The sequence below is a fragment of the Anser brachyrhynchus genome, assembly GCF_964034855.1.
Source record: "Anser brachyrhynchus genome assembly, chromosome: 11".
Taxonomy (NCBI): Eukaryota; Metazoa; Chordata; class Aves; order Anseriformes; family Anatidae; genus Anser; species Anser brachyrhynchus.
The window spans coordinates 17,813,544-17,829,867 of record NC_137706.1 but is presented as its reverse complement, the minus strand read 5'-3'; the positions used below and the strand labels follow the sequence as shown (position 1 = coordinate 17,829,867).

Sequence of the window (16,324 nt, the reverse complement as noted above, 5' to 3'; positions counted from 1 at the left end):
CTCGAGAGCACTTTCTCGCCATTTCCCAGCAAACAAGGATCTCAGACCCATGAAGGGCAGGATGTTCCCCAGTGGGCCTGCAGGAGATGCAAACCATGAAAGGCACCATGAAGGCCTCATTTTCTTCACACAGAGATCCATGAATACCTGGGGTTTATTGCCTCTGGACAGTGTGTTGGGGCAGGGTCCCTCTTTTGAAGTCTCTGTGCCAGATAAAACTGTATCCTGCAGAATCAATACACAGCTCTCCTTCTCCTAGTGGGGCTTTGAGATGTTGCTCTGCACTGCGCTGAGGTCACGGGGGGATTAGAGGAAATTTATGAGAGATTACTTTAAAGATGCTACTGACCCTTGTTCTCTACTAGTGCAGAACAAGCCAATTGTTATCTGAGAACATAATGAAAGCTTAAATATAGTTCTCTGCCATGATTACAATATCTTATTGCTAGCCTGGCTATTTATTCTCTAATTAGGAAGGCAATGTCCAAGGCCCTCAGTGGAAATGCCCACAAAGATGCTGTTTCTGCCTGTGTCGAGGAGCACAATTCCCCGCTGTCACTGCACGGGCCCACTGCCGCATAAAAGCCGTGGCAGCTCACCTCCACCAGAATTAACTCTGCCGTCCGGTTTCATCAGAGGCATAATTTTTCCCTCTGCACCTACAGCTTTTTCTAAAAGGTCTGAAAACAATCAATCCAAACCCAAAGATTTACTTTTGCTTTAACACCTTAACAACTGACTCGCTTTACCTCGCGTTGACAAGTCATTCCTTTCCCCGTCAGTGTTGCTACCTGCACTGCTCTGTTGATGAGATTTCCACTGTTCTCCCCTGAGTTTCCATGGAAATAGTTTATTATTGTTGTCAAGGATGGACAGTCCAAATACATTTTAAAGAAGTGTAATGTAAAAACTGAAAAACATACCTGTAGCTGTCAACTTCTTCCAGCAAGATTTTCTTTCATTCTTTCTTTTGTTCTTTCCTTTCTTTCTTTATTTTCTTTCTTTCTTTCTGAGTAGTTTCAATGTAGGCATTAAATTAACAGTGGTATTACAAGAAAATATTACCTTAACACACTTAGAAATGGAGAAATGGCATTAGACGAATAAATCTCAGAAGAACGTAGATAAGCTTCTTTCAATAACTTTGGTGTATAAAGCATTTTTTCTCCATTGCAGTGTGGAAGGGGGAAAAGCTAATCAATATTAATCAAGGCTCATTTAAGTAAATCAAAATTTTAATAAACAACCTAATATTTTTTTATTTAAAAGGAATTTATTGCAATTTAATATTTATAGGGTCACATTACCCATCACGGTTCTGTAAGTGCACAGCACAATTACTTGCACGAAGACTGTGTATTCCCAGGACTAGGGCTATTGGGAGTAGAGACACAAGACTCTCAAAATATTCACCCTTTTCCAAACAATTTTCACAAATACCTGAACTCCCAATCCCCTTTTTATCCCTGCAATAGAGGTCTATATGTGGGTCCTGATGCTCAAAGATTTTTGGGAGGGGGGTCTTGCACATCTGGCCAGAGCCCCCCTGAGATCAGCCTGAAGTTCCCGGGACCTGGGCTGCAGACTCAGCCACGAGGCTGCACAGCAGATGCATTTCTTAGCTCAGTGATCCAGGACCATCACGAGGAATAAAATGTAGGGAAAATATAATCTTTACATATTTCTATGTATAATTTATTTGAGGAGTTTATTCAGTAAAATTCCCCCGCATAGGATAGAAACCCAACAATGTTTCTGAAGACTAAATAATAGATTCTCTACAATTTTATGTGCAGCTTTCCATTTCAAAGTAAGTTTCCCTATTGACAGCATCTGCCAAACACCACCTTTTTATATCTGGAAGCTGAAAAAGGGTGTCAAAATTAAAAATTCTCGTCTCAGAACCAAGTGATGAACTAGCTTAGCTGCAGCTACTTCTTTTACAATCTAAAATAAATAAATAAAAAATGTGGCCAATATTTAATCAATTACTATTTCAGCTTCAGTAAAAGGTAGAGTTTCCCCTAGCCACCTCCCTTCACTCTAATTCACTCTAGGCTTTAGTTTGAAAATAAGACAAATGAAAAAATAAAATAAAATAAAATAACAATATAGACATTAAGCTAAGGTACACATGGATACTTGCTCTATTTAAGAAAGCACTCAGGATCATCTGTAATTCAGCCAGGCACATAGCCACATACTAGTCTTTGTTTTACCTAGAAAAATAGATTTTGGTATGAAAATCCCTTCACTGACTCATCATTTTTTGACTAACAATAAATTGAACATTAAGCACTTTATATAAGCTATGTTAAATCTATTACTGAAATAGGCTGTTGAAATAATGTTTTTACAAAAATTACTACAAACAAGTGGGAAGTTTTGGTGACAATGATATTCTTCCTGGAGATTACCTCAGGCCACTTGCAGAACTCTGCAGCAGAGAGAGCATCCTCAGCTGCGCTGTACTAGGTGGTTTAAAGCAAAAGTATGAAAAGTTAGATATTTTTCCTTAAAGTTCTAGGACTGCTCCACAAGGGGCTTTAAAATGTAAACAGATACCGAAACAGCTGTGTATTGTCTTTTATTTCCCTTCAGTCATGTCTTTTTTACTAGGCTTTTATTTTTCTTATCATTTATAGTTACAATGTCTGATCCAAAACTAATTTATGTCAATAGAGAAACTTTCTGTTCAGCAGACTTTGAATTGGAATGTTAATTTTGTATCTTCCTAAGCCTAACTTCCTTTTAAAATAATTGTTATGTAATGCCTTGAGTACACTCTCATGGGAAGTATTTCAACTGAAGTTATTCCTAAAGAATAATACTCTTTATATGTCTACTGCAAAACACATATATTAATTTTATATGCATGCACAGTATAAAATTTTCGTATACACATACAATACATGTGCACAGAATAGTAACATACCTCCTTTTTATTTTCTTTCTTTTTTTTTTTTTTAAATAATATTTTATTTTATTTACTAGAGCCTGTGGCTGGTAAAAAATCTTATTCTTTGCCTAAGAAATGTAGCATTGGGTGAATTTTCTCTTGATTTTCAAGATAAACTTTGTGTTAACTTGTAATTTTCTATTTAGCAGCTGATGAAAATTGACAAATGGGAATTTCCTATGCAATTTGTGCTTTTCCAGCATTATTTCTGTGGCTAAAGCCTATTAATACAAATTACATTAAAAACCTCAGTTCCATTGACTGTTAGCACAGTCAGAGCTTTCAGTATAATTTTACTATTTGATAGATGTCAGGTATTTAACTTGTGACTTTTTTTTTTTTTTTTTTAACAGGCAGTACAGCCCAACAGCAGCAAAATGTCCTTTCAAAAACTTTTCTTACCTTAATGTTTTGAAAGGTACCTTTTATTTTTTGCACAGCTAAAGAAAAAAAAAAACAACATGAATTCCTTATGTGCTTTTGGAGATCGGTAAGAAAAATGTGAGCAGAGCGAAGGGCATGGGGTATCTTTTTCAGATGTTGTGATGTGAAGGATTTTCTCTCTCATCTCCCAAACCCTGTAGATGGAGCCCTCCACTAAGATCTTGCTGTATCTCTAGCACAGATTGACTTCTTTTGGGTTGATGATGATTGATCGTGTTGTTTTCTTCATTACTTTAAACCTAATCAGTGCTTGGTGTAATTTGAGTAATGATTGCTCATTATTGGCAATTGTGAAGTTTAAGGCTTTCTTCATTTTACCTCACAAGACAGCCAGTTGGGAGATGCTCGTACATCCCCATTTGGGCAATGCTTGAGGTAAGAGAAGGGGGAACCATCATCAGTAATAGGCAGTAGCGAGAGCTCTGTGCAAGTTTATTACTGCATGTTTTCTTGGCAGGGAGCTCCTGATCTGACCCCTATGATCAGACCTGATCCCGAAAAAACAAGTTTCTTAGCAGTCTCTATCATTTAGGCCTTACTGAAATTCCTCAGCTCAATAAATCATTCTATTTCTTAATAATGTGTCTTATAAAATGATATGGATGGATTTGAAAATAAAAGGTTTTCCATTTCCTGAAACAAAAGGGAAAGAAGAAAAGATAATGAATGAGGATCATCTGTGGGCCAAAACTGTATTGTTTCTCATTACACAGATTCTGCTGCTAACTTTGGTATTTTGAATGAAGAATAAGGGGTATTATTGCAGAATGGAGTGGTTGATTTACAGGCGCTAAGCTTGGTAAGCAGAGAAAAGGATGTTAAGTTGTTCAGTACCTGGAGGACACACCATGGGAGTCTGGCTAAGCCCTTCGTTTATGCTGAAATTATGCTAAGGACATAATGAAAATCTATATAAATCGGAAAATTTTAGATTCACAACTATGGGAGCAAGAACAGTTTTTCTCCTTGGGCCTACTTCCACAGTTACAGCACTAAGTATAGATATTATAAATAATGATTTATCCCAGCAAAAGAAGAAGGAAAATATATTTCCTTTCCATATTATTGGTAATTCTTACCACTTGCTTCAGCCATATTTAGCCAAAAGTCGCATGTGATACTTCATGAAATGTTTTACCAATTAAAAAAAAATAAATTGCTGTGTAGTTACTTGGGATAAAATATGTGATGCTTGTACAAGATACCACAGTTTTATCCACTCTATTTTCACTGCTCTTATTTTATATTCCTATTGACAAAAATCATTCTAAGAATATTTGCTAGCTAATTCTTTAAAATGTTTTTTTTTTTTTTTCAGTTGTCTCTTGCACCCGTGAAAAAATCTGCACTAAACACAAAACATATGAACCTCAATTTGTTCTACTGTAAACCAGCTAATTCTGGGGTGAAAAGGTGTCCAGAGACATCAATGGAGCTTGCGTGGAGCAGTTCTCTCTTTGTAATTTCACGAGGCACTTTGTAGCAGGGGAAGCAGGGATGCTTTCTCTCTCCACCTTACTGAGCTGACATCGAACAGCCGAGAGCGTGGTATCAGTGACACGCTCAGTAACTGAGGTGCCTCCAGATGAGGAGGTTATGCGTTTCCTACCCGACGTGATCACACTCAGCCTCAGGGGCAGTTCCAGCACATGCGGCAGCACTGATACAAAGAGTCTCAGTGGCAGACCAGGCGCTTGCTGGAGGGGACAAGATATCTCATTTGCTTAAGTTAGACCAGAGGACCCCAGCATGGATAAAGCTCTGCCTGCACTCTCTCTCTCTCTTTTCCTACTTTGCTTTTTTTTTGGAGAGAGAGTACTATGACTATGCAAGTAAAAATAAATACATTCTGATATTATAACATCACAATAATGTGATCATTTGAATTCATACTGAGAACAGTAAAAACAATATGCTTTCTGATTGAATTATTCAAGCTCTTAGCTTTTAAGTTTCAATTATAGATACAAACAACTGTATGCAAGAGAAACTGAACAATAAACAGCATTTTCTAGCTGAGGTATAAAAAGCAACGAGTTGCAGAAAATGATTTTTTTAAAGATGAAAGCGTAGCCCATCATTAAGATCAAATCTAAGAGAGCAGAAGCACTGCAAAGCATGATGTTGCTATAGTACACTACTCCAGATGTAATACCACACTGACTTACTTGGCTATGATTCTGACTTATTCAGTAATTACAAGCAACAAAGAAAACAGGCATGTGATGAGTGTAAGTTCAAATACCGAGTTTAGATGAAAAGTAGCATGCAAAACCTTGAAAATAAGTATAGAAGGCAAAGATGTTTTAAATTCTTAAAAATGCAAAAAATTGTGTGTGTATTTTTAAAAACAGAAAAAAGCACAGCAAAATAGGAAACACTGTGTGTGTTTTGTGCGTATTTTCTCACATAGAGTTTTGTGCTAACACTTGTGTCTCAGAAGACTTTTGCAAAATGTTATAGTCTTACAAGCCTATGTATGCCGAGACGAACTATCTGGTGTATGTAGTGGAGCATATGCAGATGTGAAGTAAAATAAATAAGAATCACTCAGTTTTAATAAAGATTAAAACGATAACAGGAAAACAGGATATTTATAGCTCTAAATTAACTCACCATGTTGTTACCATAATCCATGTTCCTGATTCTAACCTCCCCCCCAACAATTCTCTGATTTTATGTCTTCATTTGGGGCCTGATGCTACAAGCATGTGTGCATGTATTTACAATTCCTTTAATAATATCACAGAAGCCAGCTGCATTGTCTTGCTAGCTGGCATTGCTGACCTAATGAGGCAAAGAAATGTATAGCTGTTTAACTTTATGTGCTGCGAGTGGCCATACTCACGGCAAATGTGGAAGTTCTTCCCTATCAAAATGTATAGAACTGAACTACTGAAGGTTTCAGCAGCTCTCGTGTTTTTTCTTTTCATCTTGGGACAAAAAAACATTACTGCAAGTCTCAGAAATAGTTATTAGCAAATTCACTAGTTATAGGGATTATCTTTTTGGATACATTTTAAAATACTGACTTCCTTTTCTTTGTAAGAATAACAAGCAAACAAAAAGCACAATTATTTTGAAAATGTAATTCTTCCCCCTAAAGTCACCTTTTAATGAAAACAATTCATGGTCAAAGCCCTTCAGTTTCCTGCAGTCCCAGGCAATATTTTGGACATGCAGGCACACTGGAAACTCCTGTTCCTCCTTAGTCCCTGGAGGTACCAGAACCATTAGCTCCCGAGAATCGGTGGCTCTGGTTTTGGACAGCAATGCAGCCCTCCCTCTCTTCAGTCCTTGGCCACTCACCGCTCTGCCAGAAAACCAATGAGAAAAGACATGTTTTTGTCTGACAGGCTGGTTTTCAGCAGGATCAGGTTAATTTTCAGCTGGAGCAGTCCCAAAACCTGATTCACCGTGTGGCTGCAGATGTGCTCCTACAGGTACAAGCCGGGGGGGTGGGGGAGGGCAGGAGCTCGGGCAGTGCTGTGGGCTACGCAGTGTGGGCAAGGCAGCTTTTAGTGGCACTCACTTGTCTAATAAGCCCATGGAACATACTTTTAGCTGGAAAGGAGGGCAGCAAACATGTCGGAGAGCACTAAGTATGCAGTAGGACTGTTAGTGCCTCACAGCTTGCATTGCTTCCCAGTGCTGTGCTGCATATGGAAATACCCACTGAAGAGAGCCTGGCAAGGCTGGGTCTACCTTTTCCATTTTCTTACCATGCACTTGTGGCTATTTTTTATGCATGTAAATAAAACACATGACCAGGTTACATTTAAATAGATGTCAAAAGCATAAAATCTGACCCACAAAGTTTAGATATGGGCACCAACTGATTTTTCTTTTTTCCTCTCTCATTGAATTCTGACTTGAGATCTATTTTCTTGGTAAGCAATAGATACATATGCAAATACATTCACATACCCATAACTCAAGAACTTCTAAAACAAGGATTTCCACTTTTTGGCATATTTTTCATCATTTATCATCATGATTAGCTTTAGATTAGACCAATATGTATTCCCATTTTAAGTTGTTTTGAGTGAGATCCAATATTGATTGCACGTGTTTTCCCACATCAACATGAACAGAAAATGAATGATAAATACACTCTCTATGGATGTTTTGAATACAGCAACATTTGGGGGTTAATGAAGGTAAAGGAAAAACTCTCAGAATCATTGGCCTCCTGCCACAAAACTAGAGAAGTAAACTGGAGCTGAAATTTCCAGTTTTGGGGAAGCTGAAATACGAGCACAGAACTTCAGGACTCCAAGCATAGCCCACCACCCTGCACAAAGATTTTAGGTCCATTCACTCCATGAATGGAGAGGCAACAAGTGCTCTGATGGAAACCATGGTCTAGCGGCTGCAGTAGCATTCCTCTTTCATGTTCACATATTGGAAGAAGAGGTGGATAGATGATACCATATCAGAAATAATTACAATGCTATCGAGTCTCAGTATGACAAAGAGGAAAGTAATGACTTTGGCTAGGGCCAGAGAGAATATAAAACAATTATTTATTTATTTATTAGAAAGGTCAGTGTCTGGGAAGATCACCAGAACTGGCAGTGGGTGAGAATAGCAAATTTTGAAGCCAATTCTTCTGTTTTTCAAGCAGAACAGCAGTCTATATCACTGATAATTCACGGGAAAGTTTAGTTATCTATTTTCTGTACCCTGGAAGAAGCCAAAAGTGTCTTCTCAGCTGGATTGCCACATTCGAGAGCTGACTGACGTTTTAATGTGATATCATCCAAAAGCAAAACCACACTTGCTCCCCTTGGTGTGGTTCTTCAGGCTGAGAGTTCAACACATCACAAAAGGAACCCGTAAGAATGAATCGCGTGGGGATTAGCTTTTGAGGAAGCAGATTTTGAAGAATCAGGACACAGCCATCTTCCCTTTGAAAACCATAAGATTCTCCCACAGAGTTCAACAGGCCTCTACTTGTACAAACTATTTTTTTCCCAACGACCTAGTGAGCCGTACTGCTGTGCCGTTCCATTTCCCAGGCATTAGTCCCGCAGCCCAACAGTCTGCCTCTCTGCCCTAGCTTTTGTCAGCCTCTCCCCTGTGCCTCCTTTATTACCAGTTGGGCAAATGTGCCTGGATTGAGAACTGAAAAAATCCTGTCTGTTTTGAAAGAATTTTAGGTGCTTCACTGAGCAAAGGAAACAGCTACAGGACTGTATGGTTGTCCTGAGAGATGATTTAGAGGCATAATTGGCCTGAGAAATTGGTAAGATCCTGGAACAGCAAAATATTGCAGCAATGCACCCCTCAGAGAGAGAAATGAAGCCAATCAGATGAACATTAAAAAGTTGATCCTTGTAACATTTATTTAAAAATCAACCACCAAAATGACTGGAAAGTTTAAAAAACTAAAGCTGAAATAACTAAAATATACCCTTCCTCTGCTAAAGTGCTCCTGCCAGAGGACTTCTTGTCTCTAAAGTTCCTAAGTATTCCCACTGGGGAAGAGCAACAAATACGAGCTATTTTCCAGAAGTCGTCTAAGGTAAGCCTTATTTTCCAAATTCTTCTTAAAAAATGTTCACTCCTATCTAAAATGACAGCAAACATTGTACAGCAGTAATGGTTAGCACAGGATCAGAAGAACAGGGCCAGTTTACACCAGATGAAGAGCCAACACACAGAGGCAGTCTGCTGGTACAGGGCTGTGGCTTTGGCTCCACAGACCTGAAAGCTCACGCTCAAGCCCTCCAGGAGCTTTGCTGATAAAGGGATTTAGGAGTCTTTTTTGGACCACAGGTGGCTCAGTGGCAGAAATTTCTGCAGCTGGATGAAATGCCTGGAGTTTGGGATCCTTAGATTCCCTGGGCACTCCCCTGGCAATAGAGGCAAGTAGTGCAGAGGTAACAGGAGTTCCTGAAGGATGCTTTGGATCATGTGGCTGGCTGCTATGCGAGGATCCTGCTCCTTCTGGCTGAGGCGGTCCTGTTCACTCCTATCCTCCTTTTTCAGCCTTGCTGGATAAGCATGTCCAGTTATGCCACTTGACATTAAAATAGCTTCCAAGTGAGTCTGCTTCTATGACAGGATTACTCTAGTGGGAGAACAAACTAATACATTTCCCAGACCTTCTCCCTCTCCTCCTTGATAGCGAATGCACCCATAATGTACATTTTTGGGTTTACTCTAGACCAAAGGGCAATATTTTGTGAAGCTTCTTGTTCAAGTCCTGGTAACATATAACTTTCAAGCATGCACTTTGACCCTTCCTGAGCTTGGAACGTTGCTCTTTGGCAATTCAGCGTATTTTTCCATCCTGCTGATGACTTAATTATATAAATAAATCTTTCAGGCTGATACGGTCGCCTCTAAGTTTCATTCCTTGGCTGAATGCCTCTTCTTTTCCAAAGTACTGTCAAGTATGAATAGGACAGCATGGGAAAAAGAAGATTATGGTCCCAGCTAGTACTCTTATCATACTGTACTAATGGAAATCAGAAGCCTTAACATGGACCTATAATCCTAAGAAAAAGAACTAGAATAGGACTAGGACAACCCCTACCCTGAGGCAGAATCAGTATGAGAGTTCTCTTTAAAGCAACATGAAGGAAAGAGCTGAAAATATGCTCCCCTTTTAAAAGACACTGAGTTTTTGTAATGTTAGTGGAAAATATCTGCATCCTTCAAAGAGGAGCAAGCATATTCAACTCAATCCTTTAGACAACAGTGCTCCATAGGGGAAACAACAACAACTATTTATTTTACACATATTGGTGCAATACAGAGTGTAATACTGAATGTCATCTCTTATCTGCCACGAAAAGACACTACCACCATAAACACCTGAGTGGAAACGATCCCCTGCAACCCTACATCATCTCTGCTGTATACAGCCATTTCCTCGCCTGTTTGTTTACTCAGATTACATGCCCTTGAGCAGTATGTCAGAAATCTGAACACTGATTAAACCTCACAGCTGACCTAACCTATTGGGAAGAAATGTTCGTGTATCAGGCAGAAAAAATTCTGCCGAGTTATAACTGCGAAACCCAAATACTATTCAAAATAGGCCAAACACATAAACCCAGATCCAAACTCTCGGCTCTCTCAGGATGTCCAAGTCTAGATTCAAACTCTGCTACAAAACAGCAACAGTAATAGAGCTGCTTCAGCGTGACTCAGAGCCAGTTCTCTGGGGTCAGAGAGATGTCATGCGATTTAAGATAAAATGGGACTTATTTAATACTAACAATATATTTTTTATCCCATTGGTTTGGGTTATTTTGTTTTTCTTTTCTTTTTTTAAGAGCTGAGTCTGAAAAGGCAAAAACAAGCTTTCCTGATGCATGTCAACTGTGAGACCAAGCATTCCTTATTGGTTATTTATGAAAGACTCTCTTGGCTGACTCTTAGGGTTCTCTTTATCAGTTTAATCATAATTAGTTTATTATTGCTCCCTGTAAAGTCTAGGAAATCAAACTCCAAGTACAACATGATTTAAAGAGCTTGTTTTATAATTTTGCTCTCAGTGTCCTTTCACCGTGTTTTCAGATGGCAGGAAAAACTCCCTGGAACTCAACAATGTTCAGAAAATTGTTTTGATTAGTAAAACTGTTATCCAGTCCTCTTGCTTGATCCCCAGTTGATGGACTTAGAGATAAAATTTAAGTCCTGAAATGCTCAGCGACTACAAGGTGTATAATACAACCACCCCCAGAGGATTCAAGCATTTCACAAACTATTTCCAAATGGTGCTCCATAGTTAACCCTGCTTAAAATGCAAGCTGCTCCAACAGGTGGAAGCAGTTTTGTACAGCGTATCTCCTCTGTCAGGTTGAGAAGGGATCATTTGTATCACAAGAACCCCAGGTACTGTAAATGTCACTGTTTAGAGTTCAAAACACTGAACTGAGTGAGTTTTTTGCTCTGGTGCTGGCCAGAAGGCAGTGGTATACGCCACAGGAAAAAAATCACAATTAACCTGCTGCAGCATGTAAGTGTTCTCTTTCCCAGCGAGTCCAAGGGACAGAAAAGCAGATATTTGCCCTTTTGGCCTTTTGCTCTTCTGTCATTACACGCACTGGACCAATCTGCCCCAGCCACAAAGATAGCTCAGAACAGCTGGTGAATTCACCAAGTTCTGCCAGCAGTGTTTTTGGTGGGTGGCAACGAGGGGCACAGCTTATCAAATAAATCAAAAGCTGCAATGGAAATGCCATGGGATGTTCCTGAGCCTCAGTAGTTTGCAGAAGACATGCTGCAGTTCAGTGACTCAAGCCCACCTTCACTTGAAAAAAGCAAACCCACTACTCCAGTATTTCATGGCAAAGGAATACCGGAATTCCAGCCTTAGTTTGAAACCACAAGCATGCGTAGGGTTATGTTGTCACTAAATGCTATTTTAACATTGGTACTGTGTAGAAATTTTGATGGTAAAGTAAGAAATTTTTAACTGACAGAAACTATGAAAATAATATGGAGTTATCGAATGTAACCATGTGTGGCAGGAAATATCTCCTCTGATATATCTTCTACATTTCCAGTAGCAGTGTACATACATATTAAAAAGGAATTTGCTCGAAAGTATGTGATTAGATAACCCATCTCATATTTAATGTTAATTTATGAGCATTAGACAAGTTCTCATGAAGCCTTTTTAAATCAACTCATTGCCACGGAGATGATCATTTATATCAGTCCTTGTACTCAGGTAGTAAAATTCCATAATTCACTTCACTTCACTAGATAACTCTCAGCAGAAGGCTTTGCTAGCGCTCAATACGTTATCATCAATACTGAGGAATACTATTATTTCTCACTAACAGCATTATTCGTGATGAATGAAGATGCCCTGTATCTGCTACTGGTACCTTTGATGCTAAATAATCCTATTCTCTCCGAATGTAGAGCACGTGGCTGCTCAGAGGAACAGGGAGACTCAGCAGTTCTGTGCTTCAGTCTCAGCTCTGCCACTCACTCTTAGAGACATGGGTGAACCATGTAAAACTCCTAATCCTGTGGCAGCTGCTTACTGGCAAAGCAAAGCTTGACTTCATTGCACCAAGATGCCACCACTTTGTCCTATTCTCTATCAAAGCCTTTTAGCAGTATTTGGGAGTGAGTCAACATGAAGACATGAGACACCCGAAGCTAAGAAGTTATGGGAATCCAAGACACATGGAGTTGGGGCTATTGACACAGAGATTGCATTGGGAGAATTATAGAGATATAGCTAAAACCTTACAGCCTCAGTTTCTATACACTGCTACAAACAGAATACAGACTTTGCCGCAGCCCAATCCTGCCTTTGCTTTCGGGTGGTATTTCCAGCCATCTTGTTCACGTGATTTGAATTGGGAAGCATGATTCATCCGATAAATAATTTCAAAGTTCCTAAGCTATTGGAGACTGTGAAAGGGCAAAGTATTATTAGCATTACAAGCGTGTCTGAAAGACAAAAACCAGATTTGGATTTATGGGTTTGATTTCTTTGCCAAAGCTCGAGTCTGGACATTCAGTTCAGTTTAGTCTGCACATAGAGACCTGCTCTGACTGATCTGATTTCTGGTTTCAGATTCCAAATCCACTCAAAGTCTCTAATATTTATTGCAAGAGGTCAGATTCGCTTTACCCAACCTCCCTGCAATGCTGCTGTAGCACTTGGCCAGCTGGCATTCCAGTCCCACAGTCACATCCATACCTTCTCCTCATGTCCCCCCGGTGGTCTGAAGAGCTAGACAGAACACGAACTTCAGGAGGAAAGAGGCTACAAAAGTTGATGTGGTGTTCAAAACGGCGTTTGGCGAAAGGACATCTAGCAATGTAAGTACTAAGACTATACAATAGGTTTGTGGAGCCCTACATTACCCAATAAATTACTAAATAAAACATGCTTGATATGTACTTGCCATGAATTAATCTATATTTCAATATAATCCTAAAACGTGGGATATATCTAATCTAACATTAGCAATCTCTCAAAACCCATCTCTTTTCATTGAGTAGGAAAGCAACAGGAAACGCCCATTCCCTTTCCGGTATTGTGCAGAGCTTGATTCAGATGAGGCTTCAATTAGCATTTCTCTTGATGAGTATTTGACAAACTATTATTTAAACTATTTCCACTGCCAGGTCTTCGGGAAAATTACACTCAGTGCCAAACAGTCTGTTAAAAATCTTGCCTAACAAGTCTGCACGTTCCACACTTGAGAATTTAAGCAGATGCTTTATACAGCTAAGAGGAAGAGCTCCCTCCCAGCGTCCACAGTGGAATTTCAGGTTGCATTAATGGTGTCCAAATTCCTTCCCACCAGACACATTTCCTACCAAATCATGAATAAAATACATCTTCTGCTCAGGCATTAAAGCACAGAGGAGAAAACACATCAGCTGTGATGTCTTAATGAGGAAGGCTGAGAGATAAAAGGTATAAATTAAGACCCGCAAACAGAAAATAGTATTGCTTTTTGAGCCATATGCCTTCTGTATGAACAACTCAATGTCAGTTGGCTATATGTTAGCTAACGTAATAATAAAGTTCGAATGTGTACATATTGTATTATTCAAGGAGTATTTGAAGGTTGAATGCAATCATGCTCAATAAAATATTATAGTTGTCTAGCACTTAATGCATTAGAAAAAGGGCAAAGAGGTAGTGTCTGATAGCAAAGAAGAAAAGGATTACAAAGTGAGTTCAGAGCATTCAAAACCAGGTAAAGTGTTTTTGAGGAAATCTGTTACCCAGACCCCAGAATTCTCAATGACTCTGGACGATCTCTAAAGTGCTCTAGTCACCAAAACAACTGATACATGATGGAAGCTGCTATTTCTTGAGATTTCTGCCATTTGGGGCTGCAGCCACCTGAGAATAAGCTTTGTGATATTCCAGGCAGAGAAAGACCAGGAAAGAATGCTCTTCTCTCTTTGAATTGAAATAGAAGATGAAAGCCTGGGATGAATTCCACTCAGGGACCGAAAATTCACCACTCTCTTGTAACATTCACAAGGCTATTTCATTTCTAAAATAGAGTACAAGAAAGCAAAATAATATAAAACAAAATGAAATAAAATAATGCTTACTGCTGTTAAGAACTCTGTAACAGAGGACTGAGGACTACAGTTTGCTAAGACATACACTGTACTTTCAAAGTCTTGATCTATGCTTTACTGCTTTAGTCAAGATCACGTACAAGTTAAGAGCTGTTTCCTATACAATGTCTGCCAATAACTTCAGAAAGTTTTACGGGGGACTGTGCTGGCTATGAGGTCCCAAGTTAAGGCAATAGCCTCAGCATATAAAATGACTTCCCATATTCCCCAAGTTCTTCTGACCTATGTGGAAGAGATGGCTACAACATTGACCTTCTTATCCAAATCTCCAAATGGAACAACAGTCATCTGTTCCTCTTCATATTGCTTTTTCCTTATGCCACAAGGGAAATTACATAAAATGCATAAATAACCTAGAATGAACACAACTAGACACATCTTAGACCCTTCAGAGAGTATGGCTTACCATCTCTCTACAGTCATTCAAAGATGGGGAAATCATTATTATCAAGTGAGAAGTTTGCTTGAATAGTTATGTAAACTAGTCAATCCTGTAAAACCCTCTCTTTCACCAAGACAGATAGTTTTGTCTTTATACACCCAGCACCACAGGAAGAATTCTCTCCCTTTCTTCGCTCTGTCCTTTGTGCTAAGGCGGTACCCCTTGGACAGGTCAATGAAATGGGACTTCGGACACGTGGGTTCCCTTCCTGGGTTAGCACTAAGTGATATTGTGACTTGGTAAAAGTCACCTCACCCCATTCCAGTTTTCCCACCAGCAGACTGCTGTCAACACCTACATATTGTCTTTGGCCTGGGGTACCAATGCTGTGGCCCCAAGGAGGTGTCACAAAGGTCAACACTCAAGGACCATGGTCAGCTTTGAGAAGGAAAAAATCTGTTTCCCTATACTTCTCTACCATACTGCCTCAACATGGAAGTTTCTTCAAGGGTTTCCTGAAAAAACTTGTGTATTTTTGTGGTGGACAGATGGAAAGAAAAAGGTCTTTCTGAGCTCCTCATGCTGGATATCTAATATCAATAAACCTCACTGAAAACCTTAACTCCTGTGAGCTCAACCATCCATGTCTCATAAGGTCGTAATCAACCAATCTGTAACAAGCCTGGAACAGTCACAGGCAATTCCTTCCTAAGCAGGAAGTGAGCAGTTTTATATCAGAAAAAAAATCTGTTTTCTGAAAGGTTTTGAATATTTTGAGAGGCTTTTTTTTTTTTTTTTTTTTAACTTTATACTGAACACAGTCTACAGATCCCTAGATCCCTGTAGTGTATTTGTATAAGGTTCTGGATACAAAGGATTGCCTTGATTTTCTTTTCCACACAAAGTATCAGGTCTGGATGCTTACTTCACTAACCAAATGAGGTGCCAAAAAGGTACCATTCAGTGTCATCAATGATACGGTTAATTGTTTCCTTTGCTACAATAAATAATTGTGACATCTAAAACAGAGCAGTCAGGGAACCACTGGTGGAGGATGAAGCTTATGGTAAGTGTATTGAGATACTGCTGGCCCAGATTCCCTGTACAAATTAACACTGGTTTCCAGCTTTGCTAATGAACGGCTGTTTCACTTTGCAGCTGGAGGTTTCTACTACAACAAATTCTGAAAGAATTTTTGAGGTAGAAGAAGGAGAGAATGGACAGGCACAGAGACTGAGAAAGTGTAGTTATTGCAAGAGACCATCATTTGGACGTTTCCTTTAAGAGTGAATTATATATGATAATGGCTTCATTGTCATCAAATAGAATACAATTAATTTTATTTTTTAGTATGTTATCAGCAAGCAAACCACCAGTATTAGCTAGATACCATCTGGGAGTGACAGTTTCCTTATTACAAAATATGTAAAAATATGGACTCCCTTAAG

General features: G+C 39.2%; 2 long non-coding RNA genes across 10 annotated transcripts in view; one reads left to right on the top strand and one right to left on the bottom strand.

Annotated features, from left to right (window-relative positions):
* The window catches only part of LOC308200849, a 550,918-nt gene that overhangs the window by 165,910 nt on the left and 368,684 nt on the right, over nt 1-16,324 (bottom strand). The window contains exon 1 of one of the 9 annotated variants that reach the window (XR_013955874.1): nt 924-939. The exons of the other annotated variants lie outside the window; for them this stretch is intronic. This is a non-coding gene — a long non-coding RNA (uncharacterized lncRNA). Of the gene's footprint in view, nt 1-923; nt 940-16,324 lie in introns of those variants that run through there. 9 annotated transcript variants of the gene reach the window in all.
* LOC308200851 overlaps nt 1,081-16,324 on the top strand; it is a 71,080-nt gene continuing 55,836 nt past the window's right edge. The window contains exon 1 of the long non-coding RNA XR_013955879.1: nt 1,081-13,207. This is a non-coding gene — a long non-coding RNA (uncharacterized lncRNA). The remainder of the gene's footprint in view (nt 13,208-16,324) is intronic.